The sequence below is a fragment of the Falco rusticolus genome, chromosome 2 (genome assembly GCF_015220075.1).
Source record: "Falco rusticolus isolate bFalRus1 chromosome 2, bFalRus1.pri, whole genome shotgun sequence".
NCBI lineage: Eukaryota > Metazoa > Chordata > Aves > Falconiformes > Falconidae > Falco > Falco rusticolus.
The window spans coordinates 10,890,440-10,915,385 of NC_051188.1; the positions used below are offsets into that span (position 1 = coordinate 10,890,440).

Sequence of the window (24,946 nt, forward strand, 5' to 3'; positions counted from 1 at the left end):
AAAGCTGAGGCACAGTTATTTTCTATCCTTAACAAGAAGTTCAGTTCTTAACAGGCAAGATAAAATTATAAATAAGGATTTTCCAGACACAGCAATGACATGATTTAATTACCTGGTTACATTCATCACTCTGTGGTCGTGAAATAAAACACATTCCCTTTCAGCAGCTATGTGATGACTCCATTTAGAAAGCAATGATGGTTACGGATTGACTCGCTTCCAGTTGCTGCATTATCTGTTGATCGTTGTAAATTACTCAGGTCATCTCCACAGAGTCACAACAGTCATGACCTTGAATGCAGTGTTAAACTCAATGAAAGGAAATAAGGAGCACGAAACAAGAATTATTTCATTCTAGAACCTATTTGTTGTCTTGTTCTTATTGTTGGGAGTCATTTTTCATGGGAGTTAGCAGTCTGGAATGACATGCTGTTCTGTATAATACGCTTTCTTGTAGCATGGTGTTCATCAGTGCTGGCATGCTTGTGTAAAGGTAGAAATACAGGGAAAGATGCTTAACTGTAAAGCAACTGTGCTAGCTTTCCTTTGTGGCGGTAGTATCACGAACATCGATGTTAGAAAACATTATTAATAGAGTGAACATGTTTAAAACGTTGAGCTTCACTACCACACCACCCTTTTGGAAAATGTGGAAAATACCAAGTATAAAAGACTATCTAGTAAAACACCTAACAAACTGGCTGTTTAAATGTCTGATAGCTGTTGGAAGTAATGGTGCAGCTGTGGTACTGGAAGTACTGAGAAAATTAGAAAATATTAGTCAATAGTTTCAGAAATCATATTAAATATGTTAGGTCTGTGGATTCTGTGGATTTGCTGTGGTTTAAGCAGACTTTGTGTGTCTTTTTCTAAAGCTTTTAATTGAGAACATGGTATTAAAACATAAGATTAAAATGTATGTTTTGGCAAATTCAAACTGTTTAATCAAATGTCAGCTTTCTAAACTGAACATTATGAAAAACAGACGACATTACAAATGCTGTGAATTGCATCTGAGCATAAGCAGTGAAAAATATTTTTATTCTATTTGTGCTATAGTCTCTCTGCTGCAGCTGTGCACAGATGATACAGTCAAAACCTTGTGTCCAGAAACATCAGACTTGAGTGTCAGGAGTCAAGAGGGCACCTATGCTAATTTCCAGAAACGTTAAGAACCGACATGCCCTACAGTGCTGGTAACAGCTGAAGGCACCCGGGCAACATTCCTTAAGCAGTTGAACATTAATTTTAATTTTAAGCTCCTGCATTTGAAAGTTTTGGCCTACCTGCTTATTGAGTAGCATCAACTTCAAATGAACAGGTTCTTTATAAAGCAATGGGGGATTGGTCCAAATGCTGGAGTATTGTTCTGGAAATCTCAGGATTCAACATTTATTGAACTGAAAGGAATTGGTAGGGAGAGTAAGTTAGAGCATGTCGCTCATTAAGAAATTAACCAGGGTTTTTACCCTGTGCCTAGACTAGTAGGTGCAATAGTTAGGGCCCTGTTCAGTAAAGCACAAATCGTGTTTTGACTTGAGTGGGAATTGTACTCAATATTCCACGTCAAACAATCGTAGTTTCTTTCCAGAATTGAAATCTAGTTTGGGTGGGGGTGACCCACAACCCCCCTGTCTTTAAAAGTTGCAAATATTTGCCTGCCTTTCTCTCTTTCATGAGTATTTTCACAAAAATGAACCAACCTGTGCTGTTTCACTAAACCATTCCAGAAGACACTTGCTAATCCACACAGATCAAAAGACTTTCGGATTCTTCATCTATCTGTTTTACTCAGCTGTTCCATACAACTTAAGCCTTCTCGAAACCAGCTCTGAGAACACTTGGGTGCACAGCTGCAGCCAAGGCCATGTGGAGAGCAGGGCTTGAGCGTTCAGGAGTTACTCCAAGTTTCGTTGTTGTAACCTGAGTGCAGAATTTGACCTGCTGTGTCAAACAGGACACAACATTAATACTCTGCTATTGAACTCGTGGCAACTTAAACACTGCTGAATGATGAATCAGCTTTCTAGCTGTAGAAAAGGGCTCAAGTCACATATTGAATTAATTTACAAAGAGATAGCTGTTTATTTACTTTCAGTGCAGTTAATTTGTCACTTTTAAACTGACCAACTCTATTGGCTTATGCACCGTCTCTCCTGAAATTTGTGAAGGTAAGCAGGAGCACGAAGTGCAACAAATCAATATTTTTGGCTGCTGCCTTAATGAAAAGAAGACTGAAGTATCCATTATAATCATTAGGATATAAACTAGGCCAAATTCATCCTGATATGTGAGCAGGCTGTACTCCAAGCAAGTCTGTGCTTTCAGCAAGATTCAGCTTGAGTGCGTTATTTTTATTCTTCTGCAATGTTCCATCTTAGTGGTGTCACCCTGTGTACTGAGTGAGAGGAGCCTGTGCTCCCCAAGGCATGTTGATACTGAGGAGGGGAAACAGTGCAGAGGTACCTGAGGAGGAGCTGGCCTGCAGGGTGGATCCACAGCGCACCATGCTGCTCAGCATGGTGACTTTGTTCTTGTTCCTCTATAGATGTATACGGGTGCATCTAACTCCACTGAGCTTGACCTGGCTTTTGGTGGGTCCCGCGACAGGCTGTTCTGTATCCAGGTCTGCAAGTGGTTCGTGGTCAGTAAACTTGGGAGTCTCCTCCATATTGGCCAATATGGATCTCTCTCTGCGTGGGGTGTACATAGAAATCTTGGTGGTGTTGCAGTTTGGTAAGAGATGGGCCATGGGGGTGAACCTGGGATTTCCTTCCCACAGTGCTGCTCTTTGCCTTGAGTCGTAGAGAATTGGTTTTGAGGATTGTTGCTGTGTTACAGCATTCACTGATAAATACTCCAGTTCATATGTGGCAGTAACCAGAAGCACATTGGGTGTTTTGCCAGCAATAGAAGTATTTGATGAAGTGAAATTTTACATGTATTTGGTCCCACAGCCTTTTGAATCACTTCCAGATTTGTTTGTGGATTTACCTTCCTCGTCCAGGAATCAGAGCCAGTACAAATTTGTAAATCAATAAAAACTCTCCTGAAGCAGAAGGCAGCAGTTCCTGACCTTCTCCAACCCCATTCCTCGTTTCCTATTAGTACCTTAGCCAGCAGACTGAATTTCTCATGGGTTTACAACTCACTATTCATAGGTAAAAGCACTGGTTAAAGGCTTTTCTAGAGGTAAAAAAAAAATTAAAGGAATGGTTTTTTTTAAGTAGAGAATTCTTGTTTGTCAATTCCTGCCTCAGTGGAGATGGAGTTTGTCACCAGCCAAGGTGTGTGGTTCAGATTCATTGATTCTCTATCTTCATTGGCCTATTTATTGACTGTTAGTATAACAAGCTTGCCATTTCAGATCCCTGCACTGAGGGACATGTAATGTGATCCTGTCATTTATGAATTCTCTTTTTCCTTCTGTCTCCTGTTAAGAACCACTTTTTTTTTTGTGTGCCTCGCATTTTTTTGGACTCCAGAAATGTAATCTATGTAATGAAATAAGTCATCTAACAGTCAGAACTAGTCACTGCAAGCTTTCCTCATAGTCAACAGAGAGAAATGGGCAATTGAGAAACATGATTAATTTATTCATTAAAAAAGCTGGATAAATCATGTTCTAAAAATATGCAGAGGTCCTTGAACGACTAGCTCACAAGGCAGAGTCTACACTAAACACCTTGCTTTGGTCAGAGGTAGCCCATCCCTGTTAACTGTAAAACAACTGTAAACAAGAATATATGTTGTCAACTTTACATTCTAGGTAATTTGTGATGGCTCAGCTCTGCCAGACTGATGTTTTTAGCCTAATTTCAGGGAATTATCTCTCAATATAAAACCCGCACATAAATGCACTTCTAGAAATAAAAAGTAGAAAAAAGGGGTTTAAGAGTACAGGGGCGTAGAGTTATGCAACTAATATTTTATGAATTTTCATTTTGTGAGAATACAGTGCTGGACACAGGTTTCCACCTCTTTTCTATTTATAGGAAATCATCAAGATCTGATGCTTTGATCTTACTTGTGGAAATGACTGGTAACCTTCCCCTTTTGCAGCTCAGGGGCTATGGAGAAGCTTGAGCCATTTCTTCATCTCTAGTACTGCTTCCTGCTTGGTGTGTTCCTCTATGCTCCTCTCCAGTCTGCTAATTGCAGTTCCTTAGAAAAGAATTTTATAAACCCCCCTCTATATTTCCAGGTTGTTGTAACCCCAAATGAGCCGAGATCTGCTCAATATTTTTGTGGGATGACATTGTGCTCTGAGTTTTCATCACTGTGATAGCTCTGATAGGTGTTAACTACTATTCTGGAAATTATCTCTGTCAGAGGTCCTCTACTGTCTTCTTAAAAACCTGGATTTTCTCAGCTGTGGTATGCACACCCTCATAGTGCTGATACCACAGCAAAGTGGTGTATTTTTGCTGCCTCAGGAGCTGGTGACAAGTCCAGCAAATGTATATGGGCTTATGATACCACCTGCCTTGGGTGACTCAATACCATCTAGCAGTACCTCTTTTCTGGCTGCAGTGTGGACTTGGAAACTAGCGAGACTTCCTGACTTCTTGAAAGGTTGAGTTAGATGAGATCAGTCCTAGCCTAAATGCTGAAGTCTTCTTTCTCATTTTTTTAATGATTTGTGGTTCAGCTAAACAGCATTTTTGACTCAAGCTCCACTTTTTAGTCTGGCATGTGTTTCTACTCTGTGCACAGTTGATGTAACCGCCTGGCATTCAAAGAGTTTCTATATTTACCCCTACACTACCCGTGGATGTATTAGTAATAGCAGATGAACAAAATGAGTTCTAGGGGAGCAGGGAGGCTAGACACACTCAGCATCTTCTGCTGCAGAGACTTGTGTAGGTTTGATTGGAGTTGGTGTAGCAGTGCCCCAGGATGCAAGGAATGACTAACTCTACTGCATAGGTGGGAAAAATGAAGCAATAAATCTTTTGCTGCTTCTTAGGAAAGGATTGAAGCATCTTCTTAAGTCCCATTGAAACTGAACATGGAGATAAAATAGTGGTATTAATGAAATGCTTAGGGGATCTTTAATGTTCTTGCAAAGCCCATAAGCATGGACTTAAGCAACACTTTCAAAACTTACTAACCTCATTTTCTGAGGTTATTCAGGAGTCTGAGTCCCATGATTTTCCTAGGGACTTTAAATTTAGGCATTAGCTGGCACTAATTTCCACCCCCACAGAGGCCCTCTGATAAGAACGCAAGCTGGAGATGACCCTATTAACTTGTTATCTTTAGGAGCTTTCAGCCCTGAAATTCAAATTAATAAGCCAAGCCTGTCTTTCACAGTGCTGAAATCTTGAAGATACTATTAAATGGAGGTGGAGTTCAAATTATTACAGACTCCATCGATTTATTTATGGTGCCAAGGACAGCAGCCTGATCTTCTGTTTTCGATATCTTTTAAGGTACCGAAACAGATACAGATAAGGTATCGAAAGTATAAGATATATTTGATATATATATATATATATTGAAATATGTAAGGTATATTTGGTACTGATAAGGTATCGAAATGATAGAAATTCCTGACAAACTGTGGTTAGAATCTAGAAAGAAGCCAGTCAGTTTTGGAAAACCCTAATCATGGCTTCAAATGTCTAATAATGGAAACTAGAAACATCAGATGATATAGTTTACAATAAACCAGACCTGCCTGCACTGTTATATCTGTTTGACAGAAAGGAATAAATTTATTGCTTCAAACTCCTTGCATCTTGTCACCATCATCTAAAATACTCTTTGGTTATTGTGTATGCAAGTTGAAGGATACATTCATTTATTACAATCTGAGTGGTCCGATAAATATTTATGTGGGATCATTACTAGCATTTTCTTGAAACAAAATCAAGTAGAAATGAAAATAGTTTGTGATACACTATTTTTTTTCCCCCTGGCTTGTTTAATTTTATGAAAGCATGTAGGAACTAGTGGGTAAATCTGGGCAGACTCACTGGTAGAATTGAATTCACTGTAGTTTTGAGGCATTGGTGTAACAGATGTTCTTCATTTTCTTGGTGAGTGTAGGCAAATTTCATTGCCCAGAGCCAGTATTTCAGAGCCACTTAATTATCCCAGGCTTCTAGAACCAGTTTTCGAAGGAACTTCAGGCCATGCAATGAGAGAAGTGCCAGTGGATGTTGCTGGGAGGTGGCTCAGGAAAGGGGCATGCTCATGGCAGGGGGGTGTGGGGGGGGGAACTCGCAGCAGCCATTTGGGACTGGAGATTGTCAGTCCTCAGCCTGGCTGCAGTGGCTTTCCTGGGAAGGAGCATGCCAGTCAGATCACAGAGCACAGTCCTGAACCAAATCTGGTCTGTCATCCTGTATCTGTGTCAGGCATGAATAAAGCATTCCTGGGAGCAGCTATTTCTGAGTCTGTAGTGCTGCGTTATCATTGTTCTGGGAGTTATCTCTGGCACCTTTTAATAGTGCAAGATTTCCTTCATTTATGGTTTCCAATTTTAGGAATGTAATTGTTAACATTTTTCTTTTTCTTTAAAATTAGTCGTGCTGGAAAAACAGTTTATTTATTTTTTTTACAGATTCTCTGTCTGTACGTTTATGATTTCCCTGTCATTTGCAGATGTAAATTAATAAAGGAACAAGGCTTGCCTTGGTTTCACTGGAATGAATTTGTTTAACTTTTTATTTAATAACATGAACCCTAAAACAATGTATCAGCTTATGAAAATATTTACTTTAAAAGGCCCTTATTATCATTCTGACAAACTTTCAAAGTTTTCTAAGTGAGGCCAGTTGTGCAGAATCGTTCCATTCAAGCTGTTTAGCTCTCTTGGCTTTATACACCATAAAAGACCTCACTATCTACAATTTTATAGCTAGATGTAATTTGCGTGCTTTCCCTTCTTCAGAAAATGTTTAAAGAATCTCCTGGATTATTCAGGATGCTCCTGATGATAGGACATTTTGTCTCTTATCTCCGAGTAATTTATTTATTAATGAAGAAAGGTGCAGTTTCTATTTCCTCCTGTCACCTTCTTCACCCTTGAGATTTCTTTCCAAGAGTATTTTGTATTATTGTGTGTTCTATTATTCTCTCCTTAGCATGTAAGCCCAGAAGTGACCCCTACATTACCCTGTGCATCATCGTCCATTAAATTATACCCAGGTGCTCCTGCAGAAAGCTTATGCTGGAAGCGCCAGCGATGGGACCAAGCTACAAGGTAGTCGGTTAGATGATACTAAAGAAAAATTGACTACTACTGTCTGATGTTCAGGCTGAGCATCTGAGCACCAGCTTTTTATCCTGGCATCATTTCAGAACATGATCTGCCTTCCCATGTGAACAATTAATGGTAGTTCAAAGGAAGCTGGAGAAAAATCCATTTTAGCTCTTCCAAGGCACCAATGGAGGCTCAGGGGTATTGAGAAGTGATGTTGTTAATGCAAAACTGTAAGCTCATGAGCATGTGGAGGGCAACACGAGCAGTTGTTTTCCTGGGACGTACAGAGGAGGATGTTTCAACAGTGTCTTAAGATCATGTGGAGCCACTTCGGTGTACTGCCTAATCTTTTCCTGAAACAAGTCCAAGAGAGAGGAATCTCCAGTGGCCAATAAAATTTCGGACACATCCTGCCGTCTGACCCTTGCATCAGGTTGTGTGCCTTTTTAGGGAGCAGTAGAACTGGACGGAGTTAATCAGGATTTTGTGGGACTGGTTTAGAGCAGAGACGTGGTAACGTCTCTCTTCCCCTGCTTCAGTACACAGGCAACCTCCAGGATTTACCTTAGAAGCTGGATTGAAGGGTACTTCTTACAAAGCTGTTTGCAGTTCAAGGACTACAAGTAATAGCAGATCAGGCACTTGCTTGGAAAGCTCTTCCAATCTTTCATTGCTCTCATTGCTAAAAAATTATGTCATATTTTAAGGCAGTTCAGCTGATTTCAGTGTTCAGGCCTTGGAACTTGTTAGGTCTTTGCCAGCAAGGTAAAAATAAAATTTAAAAATCCTTCCACAGTCACATGTCTTTCTATTCACACGTACGTGTTTACCTGAAAATAGAAGTTTGAAGATGAGCTTCTATAGCTCACGGAACAGATTCTTTTAAGCTGTAGTCTGCTGTTTAATGTAAACATCTTTATTACATTTTATACACTTATGGTGTCTTATTAGCATTGAAATGTTGCCAATAAAATAAGTGAAGAGAAAGCCAAATGGAGTGCGTGTAGGAAGGGAGTTTTCACGGCAGTTGGTTTGCGTTAGGTGTTCGCACTAATACATTTTTGTGTTTCACAAAGTTAAGTTGTCTGCTGGCATTGATCATTTTGTCTGTGGCTAGCCCAAAAGCAGCAGATCTGTGGAGCTGTGGTTAGCAGTTTGTCACATCTTTCTCTTTTTCTGGAGACATTCTGAGGACAGCTCTGTAGGCTCTGTGCCTGCAAGGTTTTGCAGAGCACGGGGCAGGGACAAGGGGTGGGAAGCCTGGTCTCTCACTGGGGTCTGGACCACCTTCCCTGGCATTGCAGCTAGGTGACATGGGGATAAAGTTGGACATGCAGCATAGGGAAGTGTTCAACTCATATGGCTTAGTTCCCCTGATTAAATGTCGCACATAGGTTGGATGTGAACATGGTGCTCAGCTAAGGTGGGGTGAGTCCTACCCCAGGTGGTGAGAGGTGGTCAGGTGAGTCCTGCTGCTGATACCTGCCCTCTGCTTGGGCAAGTGTTGCTGCAGTGGGAAATGTGGAAAGATGTAGGACTGTGCTTGGTTTCCTTGGTGCTTTCTGCATCGGCGGGACGAGAAAGAAAATGAAGAGCATGGATCTGCAGAGAGCTGAGGTACCCTCCAGCACATCCCCCATCTAAATGATTGGGGACATCAGGACGTGCTGTAGAGTTTACCTGCCCCTCCATTTAGAAGCACATGTTGATTTTTTGTTCTGTGATGTCTGCACTGTGTCTTGCAGATACTAACCAAAAAATATCTTTGTAGCCAGCTACGTCCCAGCTTTGCAGCTGTCCCCCACTGGTGACAGTCTGGTTACTACAACCTCTGTCTTGAGGGGCAGGCAGCTTGAGGCTCCTTCTCTTAGGAAATGCTTTTCTGTTACTTCGATATTTTCAACTTGGAGTTGAGCAGAATGTGTTCACTGTACATGTATGAGTGGCAGTTCTCCGAGGGGATGGACTGGAGAGGTATGCAGCTCTAGGGCTAAGGAGATGCTGAGATGTGGGGCTGGCTCCAGCTAGGTGGCTGCTTTTTGCCAGTGATTATCAGGTTTTGTTATAAACCTGAGCTCGTGGCCATTAGCACTGATAAAAATCATCCTAGAGACTCTAAGGAATGAAATTAAACTTCCCTGCTTTAATTTATTGTCAGGACTAATTATGAAGAAGTATTTACATTGGCCTGAGACTAATTGGATCGTATGTGGTTTCAATAGATCTCTGCTTCCACGATGTGCTGGCTAGATCTGCCCATCTTTCACAACTGAAGCCTTTGTTTTTTCAGTTTTACTAAAATTTGCATAGCAAAATAATTTCTGATTTTAGATCATTTCAACACATAATGAATATATGCATAATTGTTTGGGGATTTTTCTTCCTCATTTGAAAGTTTTACTGAGAATTCATGTTCTGGAAATGTAACTCTATGCATAGGTCATTAATAATAGTTTTGCTTCTCACCATTGGTTCAGTTTATAAGGTAAAGATTTTGCGAAAAGGAAAAAAAAAAACCCAAACCCTAACTGTGAATCAGTTAAATTTTTAATAACTTTTTTTCCCCCAAAAGGTTTATTTTTATGAGAGAATAACTATGGGATTTAATTAAATTTGCCAGAATACTTCACAGCCCCAGAACACCTTTCATCTAAAGTACACAAATTATTTTTCACATTTTAATGAAGGAAGCTCTTTGATGTACAACGTTTATGTAGTTTCCCATTTTACTGAAAGGGTGTGAGAGGTGTAGATAAGTTAATAGTTTGATTCTTTTTCTTTGGGGGGGTGGGGACGGACGACAGGGGAATGACAGTGTAGGAATTCATTTAGAACAGTGGGAACTTGATGTGTTCAGCATCTCTGTGATGAAGCTGTGTTAGCCATAGCATACAGTGGCAAATGGGACAGATTTTTCCAACTCGCAGTATGTCTTCCCATGCGAGACCACCCTTCTTACACTATAAAGGGTCTTGGAGCTGGTTTTAAGAAGACTGGATTTTATTGTTTCTCCTTGAGATGGTCTGTGAGGATGAACTGGTTTGTGCTATGCTACTTCTGCTGGCTGTATTAGTTGGTTTTTTTTTTTACTTTGCTTTAATTATCATTAAGCAGTAACTCTTAGATGGCAGATCACAGTCCAAGACGTCATCAGTGATTAATGCAGCTTCCTCTGGGATGATAATATTCAGTTTGCTGTGGGGGAAAGAGCACTGGATAGTCACGAGCACCAGCGCTGTGAAGCAGCCCGGGGATGGCCAGAGTCCCTCGGCTGCCTGCAGCAGCTTTTGGGGCTGCCAGCAGCTGGAGGGGGATCGAAGTGAAACTTCAGTGGGACTTTGGGGCTAATGCTTCTGAGTGGCACTGGGTGCTTTGAGCAGCTGCAGAGTCCTTCCTAGGGATGGAGCAGCGTCCCTTGCTTTAACCTTTTCCAGCACCATTCTTCAGAGACACTCCTCTCGTCCTTTTTAAGGAAATCCTGACTGAATACAGCAGATTCGGCCCACGTGGGCTACTGATATGGCTTCCATTGGAAGCCTCTCAAACTTCTAATGTGTGATTTTTTTATTCCCACAGTACCAGAGGTGGGGAAATGTGTTCTGTGCCTTTAGTACCTACATGCAGAGCAAATTAATGATGCGTCTTCATCTCCACGACGAGCAGTTACACCAGCCCTTTGCTAATGACATGAGGTGCTTTTTGCAAGTGTGTGTTTCCTTTGCATCGCGGTGTGGGTCTACCTTTAACAAGATACCTTCCTTTGAAGAACAGGTAGTTCAGTGTGGGCAGCAAGCTGCTTCTGAGGTGCAAGGTGTCCTGGAGAAAGGCAAAATAATCAAAAAGGAAGATTGTGCCTACGGTGACATTTGGAGAGGAGATGGGGACTGTTTATGAGGCAGGAACAGGACTGGCATTTAGCTGTGCTGCCTGCAGGGTAAATGGCAAAATCTGTTTAATAAACGTGACCTAATGAATTTAGGACTGCTGACACTAAAATTTGGCCCCACATCAATTTATTGTCAAAACCCATTGCTGCGTCCCTCTAAAGGTGAAAGGTAATAGCTAAATTATATCTGAATTATCTGAACGATAAAGATTGAATTTGTTGATGCTGGAAGTGGGAAAACCCCATTCTGCTGGTGGAGGTCTCTGGCTGTAGCCCTTGCTGCAGTGTGAAGTGCTGTACTCCTGTATTCTTAGAAGCGCAGAAGGCTTTGTGTTGTCTTTGTGTAAACATACCAGTGTTTAAAACTTTCTGCATATGTTTCAGCTCTTTCATGGGGATTTCCTTTAATTGCTTAATCTTTCATAATGAAAATTAATCTGTCACTGGCAAAGATAAAATCCAGCTAATTCTCAGAAAATCTGTTTCTCTTTCTCTGTACCCACAAATTAAAACTCCTCTGATACCAGTTGGATGCTCTGTCTAGACATTGAACGTGGTCAGAAAAGTGTGTGGTCACAGGGAGGATAACTGGGCTGCTTTACACTGTCAATTGTAATCCAGTCCATTTTGACAAGAGGGTTTGGACTCTCCTGGAAAGTCCCTGGAGGGGATGGAAGCTTCTGACCAAGGGGCTGTGATCTCCTTTCCCTAGTTATCTGGATCCAGGAGATACCAAACGGGCTTCCTGAAGGGCTGATCTGTACAGAAAAAAAATATCAAACAGCTTTTGCTGTATTAACTTGTATTACTTGTAAAGAAACCCATCTTTACAGTAACACAAGGTTGCAGTTCCCAGCTCCCTTTAAACCTGGCATATACCTCTTCTGATCACTACAGAGGCAGCCCATTCCTGGTCCTGACTGCTGTTTCCTACCACCTCCCTGCAGTGGCTCTGGTTTGTCATGTAGCCACTTGGCGATCCAGTTCAAAAAAGCAAGGAGAGAAGAACTCCTCTTTTCTTTGAAAAAAGGAGGGAGGGGATCAGTTCCCTGACTGGATTCATTGGCCCTCCAAACACTAGGCATTTTGGTGGAGGTAGGAAAGGGAGATCAGGTGCAAAGCTAAAGTTTGGGTTGCCCTTTTGACGTTTGTGACCCTATGAGTGTGAGAGCATCCGTTCACAGAGCTGCAGTGGTATAAGTCATGCCATTAAAAGTCATACTGGGCCATATATAGACATTTACAACTTGTCCATACAGCCAATCTGTAATTTCCTGTTTTGGAGAGTTTGCTTGATGGACAGTTGTCCTCATAAACCAGAAGTGATTTAGCAGGATGGAGGAATGGCTTGGAAATAACATGGCAAGAGCTACTGCTTTGTCCTGGCTTTGGTGTGGAAGAGGCAGCTGTGATGGAGCGAGCAGGATGTATGGTAACGTGGGGTTTCAGTGTTAGTCGATCAGGATGTTTACTTGTAACGTGGTGTTTATGGTGTGGGTCCCTGAATGTCGAGCTGAAATCACAAGTCAGAGCAACTATCAGATGGATAAAGCTGCTTACTACATGCTGCAGAGAGAGACAAAATCCCTCTGGCAGTATGACTAACCTTTCCATGCCTCACTTTACCTGTCTGTACAATGTCTAATGATCATCACATCGTCAAAGGAGTTTTTGTGCCGGTTTCTCACATTATTAATGGCTTTAAAATGCTATGAGTGATTTTGATGGAAACATATTAAAATGCATCGCATTGGTTGTGTGTAATGCAGTCACTTGTTTGGAGCTGGAGGGTGTTAAAGGAGAAGCCCCTTCAGGAATCACTTCTTTCCCAGTCTGATCTCTGAGGAGAACTGTAACATTGCAGTGACCTATTTAAGCTAGTACATTTATTCCAAATAATCAACTATAGAAATGTTACATTGACTGCACTAGACATACCCAATGGCCATGTGCTCAGGTTGCCTAATTGTTCCTTTCAGCCTTCCAGGAGTGAGTGATGCTTTGAAACCTCGCTTACTGCAGTGTTGTGTGGAAATAAAATACAAAATAAATTTCAGGATCAAGTGTGACAAATCCTTAGTTTCTCCCTGCCTGCGATAATCACCATGTTTCTGTTTGGTCTGGCCATAGCTTCATGCTGCAGGTAGTTCTGTGGTGCATCATTTTAGGGAGGTTAAAAACACAACTACAGAATTCTTTTAGTCATTCTTGCCAGTTGTGGAGGTCATGGCAGGAGGTGGAAAGGGCTGTTGGACTTTCCCTTTGGTAGAACATTCCTTGTAAAAATAATGGGAGACCATTTTGGTGGACTCAGGAGGTTTTGGAGGAGTTGTACTCCTGCCTCTCAGGTGCTGTGGGAAAAAGCTGCTTGGGTGTTCCCTAGCCAGGTAATATATTCTATGATACTGTAAATAATTTATCAAGGGTAAGGGGTGAGATAGGGCTCTGCTACTAACTGGAACCAGAAGTTTCAGACCAGATTGCCCCCTGGATAGCAGGAGGACTTCCAGCCCTGCATGGCTGATGGCATGCCTGGCTGTGGGACAGCAGACAGCAAAGCATGCCAGAAACATGCAGCTTCTGCATCCATCCATAGTTTGATGCATGCAAGGTGGGAAGGCTGTGGGCAAGGGACACCAGGAGTTCACATGATGCTTCTCTCTTCATTTACCTTAATAAATAGTTTCAACAGCTACTGGTTAAGCTGTCTGCTTAGAGTAATTTATTTCCATGTCAGTGAGGAGCCCTGCCATGGTGTCCTTGTTGTAAATCCTGTAGGAGGCTCACCAGAGAGGTGACAGGAATTAATCTGAGCAGCTAATTCCCATTTTTGGGCTTGGGACCAGGCAGTCCAAGGCAGCACGCAGAAGCTGGGGAAGCAGATTAATGCCGCCTGCAACATGTGATATTTTGGCTTGAAAATATGCTGAAGGAACATGTCTGGCATGGCTTCACTGCCTTACTGAAATGTTTGCTGTGTTATGTGGTGTAAAAGATGGTAGTAGTTCTTTTAGGGAAGGATGCTTCACTGTCTCGTTACTCCTCCCAGTTTTCCACTCTGTTTCAATAACTGTATTGACTTCTACCCTGCAAGCAGAGCTGCAGGCCTCTCCTTTCTTTCATGTGATGCTTGCCCTTCTATGTTTTTGTTGGATTTTTTTGGTTTGATTTTGTTGCGGGTTTTTTACATCAATGTGTAGAAGTGTCTTCCTTTCCAGTACAACCTAAATTTCAATCTGTTCCCCATCAAACCCCCTATTGTCTCCACACTGCAGCGCTGTAACACCAGAACCATTCCTTTTTTTTTTTTTTAATTCTCCACTAATCTGGAGCTAAAGCACAGGGCTGAAAATCTTCCTAAAGATACCAGGAATCTATTGCTTATTGTGGTTGGGATTAATCTCATGTGCCAGTGTCACAGCCTGGCCTGGCTGTAAGGCGAGGGCTTGCTAGCGCAGAAAAGGAATTTTTATTCAGTGGAAGTGCCTAAGGACTAGGTGAACACAAATGTTAATGACACTGTAGCCTTGGTTGAGTTGCTTGATGACACTGAAGTTAATTTTATTATTTATTTATGTGTTCTAAAGATGTGGAAGCCTTGGGATGGAAGATATTACAAAGACTTTAAAGAATTATTAAACTTCATAGCAATAAAATGCCTTTCTCTGTCCATAATCATTCCTGTTGTCCTTTTTTTCTTTTTTGAAAATGGTTTTGTGTTTCTGATCAGCCAGTAAGGAAGTGGGTCTCTAGGTAGTGATATTGCTAATGGTGATCAGCAAAGGCAACACGGGGGAGGGAACATGCTCTGAAGGTAATGTTCCTTGGTCCTTGTCACCAGCCTCCGTTTTGACTTTTTCATTTGTGGTGGCGATGGGCGATGTTAAGAGTGTCTCCTGGGAAACATACTGCCTGTGTGGTGTGATTTATGGACCACTATTTAAAGAAGCTGCAATATTCTGCTTCATTCTGAAGAGAGCTTTAAAAACATACAAAAGTTGGGAAAACATTATCTGTCTTCTTAAAAACAAGATTCATGAACAGACGCATATATCTATTCTGTCACCATACAGATAGGCAGAAAATGTTTAGTTGTCATGGCAGCGAAATGTACAGTATCACAGATGAAAAAGAAATATATATATATATAAAAGAACTGTCTTGCCAGTTGTTATATGATGGCAGCAGCTGCTGAATTTGAGTTTTATTGTTCTGAAGCTTCAACTCAAAATCCTCCAGACCATGTTTCTCAGCAGCAGCAGTATCTGCATTCTGTAAACTTCCTGTGATTTTCCTTCAGAGCTCTTCACCGAGGAAGGCATCGTTATTTCCTTCTCTAGTTATTTATTTAGATATGGTTTCTCTCTTGCATGGAAACTGGGCAGTAAGCAATAGATATTACTGCTATTATTGAATAGCAATATCTGTTCTTATGAAGAAACTCTTTCTATTTTGTTGTTGATTGAAATATCCATATTGCTGAGTGTGATGGGTTACAACCTTGATGTTAGGGTGGAATTGGGAACTGTTTAGGCTGTAATCAAAATTCCAGTGTAAGAAATAGTGTAGTGTATTTGTATGATTCATTGGGATATTCTGCTCTGAAAAAAAAGTCCATGAAAATGAAATGAGACAGTTCAGAGAATTGTGTTGTGGTAGTGATGGTGGTTGGGAAAGTGCAGGGTCCCTTGCTGGCAGCATGAGGTTGGGTCATGCTGAGTATCCACAGCCCTGAGGGCTCAGGCAGTGGCAATGATGGACCTTGAGGATGGCCTTGGTCCATCCATAATGTCAAAAAAAAAAGCACCCACTGGGTCTGCACCTCTGCCTGTGCAGAGTGTTGCTATTACACCTGGGACATATATATAAAGTACATGCTAATATCAACAGGAATTAACAATATTTGCCAATGGGCACATGAAGTGGTAGTAGCAATTAAGTAATTGTCTATAGTAAACTCAGAGCCCTCATCAAAATTTCTTCTGCTGCTGTGTCTTGCTGGATGGTTTAAGACATTTTAAAAATTGTTTTCCAAAAAAGAGAAGTGAGAGTTATATCTTCAGCTGGGTGCTGGTACCAGTTATCTGTTCTGGGTGGTTTGTGTAATACTGTGAATGTTTAGTGTGCATCCTCTTGGTTACTGCAAATAAGGTGTAGCCATTTCCATTTAAATGACCTTTATTTCCGCCCCCCTCCCCTCTTAGCTGCTTGAAGCGGTGTTTCATTTTTGGAATAAAGAGAGTGCCAGGCTCTCTGAAGGTCAAAACCATTTACAGAGCTCTTCCCTTCTTGACTTTTGTTTTCTCAAAAAAAGAAAAAATTAAACTGGGATTTCTGGGATTTTAGGATTAGTTAATGTATTTACCCAGCCTTTAAAAGGTAATTTTCATGGGATAGAGAGATCTTGTTTACAATGTGTATAAAAAGATTAAAAAGAATTAATTTAATTGTGTAAGACTGTTAAGTAATCTCCTGCCTTCTGCTGTGAACCTATCATACCTTCAGCTGTGCTGCACTTTCTATTTCTGCTTCTTAATCTTCAATTAACTAGAAAGCTTTCTCCCATTTTTTAATTCTGTCTCTTACTCCCTTCCAAAGCTTTCTCTAGGAAACAAATACATACACTGGTGTGCCCTCTCCTATCTAGTCATGGGTTGATGTATTGTCCTTGCCACCAGTATGGGGGCCCACTTCAGCTAAATGTGTTTAACCCAATGAAGCCAGTGGGATTTAGGTATCTGTCTGAGTGTTTTGGAATGGGATTAGCTTTAATGAACTCAGCCCTTTATGAAAGCAATGTTTCAGTCTCCATCTGTGGTTGTGTAGATGGGGAGCTACGCAAGAGGGAAGATGCTACCAAGAAGAAAGATGTGCTCACAGTCAGCTTGTAACCACTGAATACTGAGGAGCCTCCGTTCGTATGGTTTAGGCTTTTAAATTCCTCTGTAAATCCAAACACCTGTTGACAGGGTTCAGATCTAGTGAACCAGTCACAAGACTGGCCCATCCCTCCGGGTCTGTCTGCTTTTCACCAGCACAATCTCATTCCTACCTAAGGAAGAGAAGTGACTGAGCGTGGAAGAAGAAGTTAGCAGCCAGCTTTTTCTTGATGTAAATGCCAGTGTTTTAATTTACATCACCTAACAAGACAACGGCCTCCCTGAGGACGATTTCTCTTTCACATGTCATCTCTTCCTCCTTTCACAACTGCTGTTTTGTTTCTTCTCTTTCCTTTACATGATCCTTAAGTCTTTACTCCTTGTGGACAAGGGGTCAGCACTGTGATGTCTTCTGACTGTACTCACAAAACAAGACGAATAAATCTTTGTGTTGAATTGCTGCCAGACCTTTGCATTGTCTCCTGCAATGATCTCTTTCTGTCTTCTAATGACTGCAAGCTTTTCTTTCCAGGGGTGGCAGATGAAGTGGTAACCCCCTCTGAAAGGGTCTTGCCTTGCATGGACCCAGAGTCGCCTCTTTCTTCTATTAACTTCAGCCTTATTGTGCTGCTGCTGTTCTTCAGAGTAGCCCATGTAATGAAGGAGCACAAGTGTCACTGTAAGTTAGATTTCCTGAATCTTTTTTTGGGGTAGGTTTGAAAATCCAACCTTGTTTCTCTATGGGTAGCAAGGCCAAGAGCTACAAGAATGCCAATGTCCTTATGCTTTCCTACATGTGTAATTTTATGTGTTTCTGGGTCAGAAGCTGTATTTGAACTTTCTAGGGCTAAGCGCTTCACTGAGCTTAGTCCTAATTTTGCCCAGCAGTAGCTGCCACATGCTCTACCTCTTCCACTGGAAGAGTTCCCCAACAGACCATGGCTCATTTTTCGCAGGTGTGCACCATGGCTCTTGCTCCGTTTGAAGTGCCGCAGACTTCAGAAGTACACCAGCTAGAAAACTTCAACGGTTATTTTTCTCTCTGGGTGCATATTACTCGTATGATCATTGGGTCTGATCTTACGGGTGCGTGCTAGAGCTCACTGACTTCTTAAAAATGTGCATGCAGTGTGGAAAGATTCATGGATATGAGCCCTCGCTAGTTCACAACCGGTAAATGAGCTAATGATGATACATCTTCCCCTCCCTGCTGCACTCAGAATTTTTATTACAAGGCCAGTGTCATTTGTTTTCATCTCTTGCAAATCCTCCCTACATCCTTCCCAATCCTAATCATTTCCTTTGAAAAACACCTACTGCAGTGACCTCCATTTGAGTACGAAATTGAAGCACTAATCAGCAGGGCTGGTATCCATGGGGCTTTGGAAGTGTTGTACGGTACAGACCCCTTTCTAGCTACACTAGCCCTGAAAAGGCAATTCTTAATGTTTTTAAGCAGTACAGAGCCAGCTGTTTCCTTATATGTGAATTTTTGTCTCAACGTTACTCTACCTTCTTACAAGTAAATTTAAGGACTCGATTTGAGTGTAACTGTTTACAAAGTGCAAAGTTCACCATTAGTTTAACCCACCACCCTCCAGGCTCACAGAAACTGTGCAAGTTTAAATATGTTAAAATGAAGTACTTTTCTGGGCTCAGGAGCAGCTTGTGTGGTATTTTCCTTGTGTAAATTTTAATTACAGCTCTTGGTGTCCTCCAGTTCTGCCTGTATAGTGAGTGAGCCCCTGCCATGAGTGTCTGCTTTATGAATGGCACTTCCACATGCCAACGGCATACAAAGCAGTCATAAATTCTTATTTTAATGTCAAATGCTTGGATGTACATAGCTCCCTTTTCAAGTAGGAGCCAGGACATGAAGATTGGAGTGCATGCCTCAGTGGAGAGAGATTTTCTGAATTTTGGAAGGTGACTTGGACAGGTCATGCTCTTATCTAAAGAAATAGATTTCAGCTGAATTTTGAAAAGGACAAATGTGTGTCAGTATTGTGTATTTATTGCTTAATGTCAAAAAGTGAATTATGGTTTTGGCAGATCCGTGTAATAGATGTCCATAAGAGATTCTGGCAACCTAAGCTGAGTGAAAGAGCAGATTTGTGGACTAACATGTCTGTAAAGGAATTATGTTTTGACTTTGTGCAAGATTTGTTAAAATATATTTTTGTTCTGTTTTGGTAGTGGTACATGACTAGCACATTGGATAAGTGCATGCGTGGGTGTACAGAAGCCTGCTGAATGGTATATTTTTTTTTTAATAGAAATAATTCAGTTCTAAATCAGTGACTTTTTTGAATACTTGATGAAATCATAGAAATCAGTGATCAGAATTACCTTGACCTTGCAGGTCATTTTATGCTCTTCCTGGCCCATTGCATAATAACCGTGGGCCCTCATTGTATAGTATCTCAAATGCAGGGATATTCAGCCTTAAAGATTTTTATTAGTACAGGGAGGTGTGACAGTGTTTGGGCAGGGGGTAGAAACCCACGGTACTTTTTCTTATAAATATTTTTGGATGCTCAGTCAATGTGCAGAATGCTCCTGCCCTCCCCATTGTGGGAGGCCTTCCCCTTCTGCCTTCTCAGCGTCTGCCGTGGGGTGACTTTGTGCCCCGATACCTGCCTCTCTTTCCCATAGAGCATGCTGGACTGATTAAGAGGGATTTCCTTTTTGCCACTCTGCCCCCCCTTTCCTCAGCCTCGTCATTACTTCAGTGATGTCCAAGTGTCTGGCACGGTGACAAATAAGCCCTTTCACGCGCCACTAGTTCAGAGAGCTGAAGCTGAATCCTGACGTGTCCCTGGGCTCTCCCTGAGACCATGGTTCTAGCTGCAGTTCATGCATTTTTAAAAATAATTATATTTTTAGCACTTTAGAGGACCCTCTCTTCCCACCCCCCACCCCCACCCCACCCCCCGCCTTCATACCTAATTACTCATTCCCTAAGCAAATACCAAGGTGTCTCCCAAATTATTTGCACTATGAGGGAATGCAGTTCTCTGTCTCCCGAAAACGATCTGTTTCATGCTGCATGGGAGTGACAGGTTTTTCTCCTGGATAAATTTACTGGGAACACTTTTCATAACTGTTTAGGTTGGGTCGTGTTTAGTTTTTTAATCAAATCTCACATTTTTGAAGGTTTTCTTTTTTTGGAGGCTGTCTCGTTCCTTGAGGGGGGATGGTTTCTTAGTGTTTCTCCTGATGGTCTCCTTGGTCCTCTGAGGGTACCATTCTCCTCCCTGTCTGAGCTACCTCTTTCTTATATTCCAGTAATGCGATATAGTTTGGTAGCTTTTTGGTAACTTCTGGTTGACCGCTAGTTTGTGAACTTGAAAAATGGTATATTTCAGCTTTTAATGTCCTTCATATGACTCAAAGTTTGCAAATACATATGTAACTCTCACTGTTGCTCTCTGGATTTAGCTGGAAGGAAGTGTTCACTGTGAGATAAAAGGTAATCAAATTATGAAACTGTAGTAAGTCTTTGAACTCCTAATTTAATGAAAATAATCACCCAAATGAGAAAGTGTGTCATTATGCTGATTTTCATGACATTCGGGTCTCAAATGGATTCTTCCTTGTGTACCGATGACATCAGTTAATACCTGTTATAGCTTTCTGTTAAGTCCCAGGTTTGGTAATGCTTTTATATTAAGCGGGCATTAATTCTTGTGCAGTTGTGCGTCTTTTTGTATAACTTCTTTCCCCCAAATACCTGGAGAGATCCTTCTTTGTCCTAATGCTGGAAGGTTGTACCATGGAAAGCTCCTTCTACTGGGAACATAGCTTCTTGGAGAGTAAGTCTTTTGAGCTTAAAAATACAACTATTTTCAACTAATTTAATTTTCCATTTACATGGAAGTATAGATTTATATAGAATAATTCTAACGTTCATTTCTGTGTTGTTGAAAGAAGATAATGATGAAGGCTGTAGTTCTGTGCTTATAACCCAAAAGTCTGGCAGAGCCACAGAAATGCCAAGTTCCCTGGGCTAATCTGAGCACTTCAGTGTTAACATCCACGATGAAGAGGGCAGTGCTGCCCAGCTGCCGTGCCAACGCAAACCTGTCTTCTCTGCTGCACCGGTGTGGTAGGTGGCTAACCTGAAGTCTGGAACTGGAGTGAGCTCACAGACAAATAGTGTCCAGGCCATTTCTTGGCAAATTCGTATTACAGGTAAATGAGTCTTTGTACCATACAGTAAGAGGTAAGAATCGCACAACTGAATGAAAAAAACAAGTCCAGCTGAGACTGGGAGGAGAGTAAGGAATCATGTTTCTGAGATCCTCTCGCTCTTAGATGAACATTTTCTTCTTTAAGGTATCTTAAGCACTTTTAAAGAAATTACCATTTTTATAGTTGTAATAGGATAGTATATATATATAAATTTTATATATGTGTAAATAAATGTATGCAAATTGCATAGTAATACTTTTCCTCAGGTTCTTTATAAATCTCTCTAGGAGATCCTGCTTTTTCTCCCTTCAGTGTCACATTTTGAACTCTTTCCTCTGCTGTGTTATTCTTTGATATTTCATTAATTCTGACTAAATTTTGTTGGCTGGATGATAAGCATGGTTCTTATTTCTGTAGAAATGCTAATAAAGAATGGCATGCCATATTTGGGATTTTTACTGAATTTAATTAATAACAAAGTGAGTTAATCAGGTAACATTCACCTTGAACTTCTTCCTTTAAAGCGAGATAATTTCTCATCTCTTGCAGTTTTGTATTAGATGGAAAATTTCAAAGTACATTCTGGCAGCTACATTTGAATATCTTTGTAGAGTCTAGTTAAATATTCTGTTTATAAGCACTGCTGCTTAGTGATCTAATGGGCACAATACCAGTCTCTTGCCACATTATATCTCTGTGATTCTTTACAGTCAGGAAATGCATCTGGATTCTTTCAGCATGTACAGCTGTTGTCAGTTGGTGTTATTTAATATGATAGGAAATAAAATAATTTTTAAAAAGGACTTAAGTGCTGACAAATTATCGTCTTTAAGTTCAGGTCCTTGTATTTTGTACTCTGAAGAAACCCTTCATTTTCAGGCATTCAGTGGAAAATTAGATCAGTGCTGTAAAATAATGACAGTATTTCACAGCTATGTGCTAGTTAATATTATAGGGTAGTGCATATGCAAAAGTATTCACTTTTTCCCTTAATGGAGTAACTGAATGTGGATTTTATTGGAGTGTTGCCAGCTTCAGCTGATTTTCTGTGTGAACTATTAGGACAAAGGAAACTCCTTAAAATAGGTATTCAGAACATGATGTTACGGATGTAATTCATAAAGCTGCAGGAATGATTTCAAGAAGAAAAAGTAAGGCTGTATAAAATTACATTATAAATCTCAAGCTGGGGAGGGGAGAAGGGGGAGGAAGATGTCAGAAGCATAAAGAAATTACCCTGGTCTTCAGGGAGAGAAATGTTAATCCAACACTGAGTGTCTTTGAAAACTTCACCCGTTAGCCTTCATATACTCATGAGTGTGCTTGGAATATTGCACACTCAAAGTGCGTTAAAAGAGTATGATTAAGGTTGCAAAGGCATAAAACTTGCAAGTTAGAGAAGTGCCTGTGCGAATCTAGTCTGTCCACTCTGTTTGCATTATCAGGCACTCTGTAATTATACAATCATTATTAGCAGGAGTAGTGTTTTCGCATGATCTTTATTATTCAAAGCACAGTTTCTTGGAGACTGTTCATTGCTTTGCTTTTCTCTTGCTGTGCATTTATTGTGGCCCAGTTCACTATTTTTTAACATTCTTGAGCATCTTCTCTGACAGGATAAATTCCATGATACTTAACTGGGGTTCCTTTGATGCTTTTCACTCCTCACTGTGTGTTGCTTTCTTTTCATCATGACCCTAACTGACTGGAAATTATGGTTAGGATTCAGCCCCAGATTGAGACATGCAAGTGTAGACATGTGGGTTTGATGTCGGGGGTTTCTGAGTATGAACCTTCATTTGGTCAGCTGAAGGGCTAGTGGGGTCATGTCATATGCTCCAGCGTTGCCTACCTGGTCTCCTGCTAGAGCTGCAGAGGAGTATTGGTCCATGCATAATTCCTGTCATATCTGTCAGTCCCTTGAGAATGTCTCAGATAATATGCTGGGGAGCCTTAAATGGCGCTAGATGCCCGTGTGGAGGGAACTGATTTTTTAGATATTCGTTGAGCATGAGGGGAGCGCAGGTGTTTGGCTCACATGGAGGCACCTACATTTAGGAATCTGTATCTAGACTTGGACTCCATCCTTGATATAAATGTTATTAACACACTGCAGATGGGGAGCAGAGGCCCAAATAAATGAAGATAGAAAATACAGAGATACTGTAAAGGGCTGATTTTTCAGAAATTACAGCAATGTGTATTTCAAAGCACATCAGAAAATAGCAGACTTTTACATTGGGAGGTCCTCTAACCCATCTTTTTACTCCAGCCTGTTCTAACCTCAGTGTTGGGTCAAGTTGCTCCAGGTCTTGTCCAAATTGACTGAGAAAATGCCTCTGGGCAGCCTGTTCCAGTGCTTAACCACACTATGGCTGTGACTTTTCACTTAATGTCTAACAGGGGATTCTTTTCTGCGACTAGTGACTGTTGACTCTGCTTTGTCTTCTGTATAGCCTCTCTTTAGGTGAGGAAGACCGCAATGAGATTGCCCTCTGCCAGCATTAACCTTTCCTTTCCAATCTAAACAAACCCAGTTCCCTTAGCTTCTCCTCATCTGTTGTATGCTTGGCTCCCCTGACAGTCTTACTGGATAGACACCAGTTTGTTGTTAGCTCCTGGCACTGGGGAGTCTAAAGCTGGACCTCACATTCAGAATGGCCTCACTTCCCTTGACCTGCTGGCTACCCCTGTGGTGGTGCAGCCCAGCATGTGATTAGCCATTGTCACTGCATGGACAGACCGCTGGCTCATGCTCAGTTTGTTGCCCACCAGGACCACCATGATGACTTCTCCGGAGCTGCTCGCACTGGGCCTCAGCTCATGCAGATGAATAGTGAATCCCAGTGCAGGATTTGACATTGGTCTTCATTGATGTTTCGGGTGGTTCTTGTCAATTACTTTCATGTCATCTGTTTTGCCATCTTACTGCAGTGCCTCTGAAGAGTAGCCTTGCTCTCCACAGTATCCATTTTAAACTGGTGTCATTTATGAAGTTGTTGAGAGTGTTTTGTATGCAACCATCCAGGTTGTGGTTGAACAGCAATGGTCTCAGTCCAGATCATTTAGGATCCCTGGTCTTGATGGAACCCATGGATGTCTGATGATCCAGGGACACTCTGAACTATAAACCTCTATTATTTGAGCCCAGCAGTTCAGCCAGTTACTTCACCTTGTCCATCCATCCAGTCCAGATCCCCTAAAGTAGGCTATAAAGACTATGGAAAACCATGCTGAAAGCTTTATTGAAGCAAAGCTTTGATTTGCCCACTGTAGATCCACCGTGAATACCAAAGCTATGACTGTAGCTGTCTTCCAGTTGAAACAGAGCTTCATCTACCCCCTGTTTATTTTAGAGGACAGTCTGTCATGGATGCTCAGCATGGTACCTCCACGCTGATCCAGCACCACAGGCTCTCAGCTGGCAGCAGCCACACCAACTCCTGCTTTAACTACCAGGATCCAATTGGCATATCCCTTTGGCAGGTCCTGAAATGCTCCTGCATGGGTGGGAAGGCTGACTCAAGCCTGCTCTTACCCCTCACAGCATTTTCTTCTTGCCTGGCAGCTCCTCACAACTGCCTTTTGGTTTCTGAGCACATTCTGCTCACTTTGTGAGCATGGGACACCCTCCCTGATCCTGCCTTCTGCAGGGGGCTCCAGCCCGGGCAGCAGCAGCCTGGGTCAAGCTGTCCAGCAATTTTGGTTACTTCTGTACCTGCCTGCTGCTTCTGACCCCTTCCCAGTGTGAGTCATGGAAAAGCTATGGCCTGT

General features: G+C 41.5%; 1 protein-coding gene across 8 annotated transcripts in view; it reads left to right on the forward strand.

Annotated features, from left to right (window-relative positions):
- Positions 1–24,946, forward strand: part of FAT3 (FAT atypical cadherin 3) — a 425,303-nt gene that overhangs the window by 96,630 nt on the left and 303,727 nt on the right. The window lies entirely within an intron of this gene.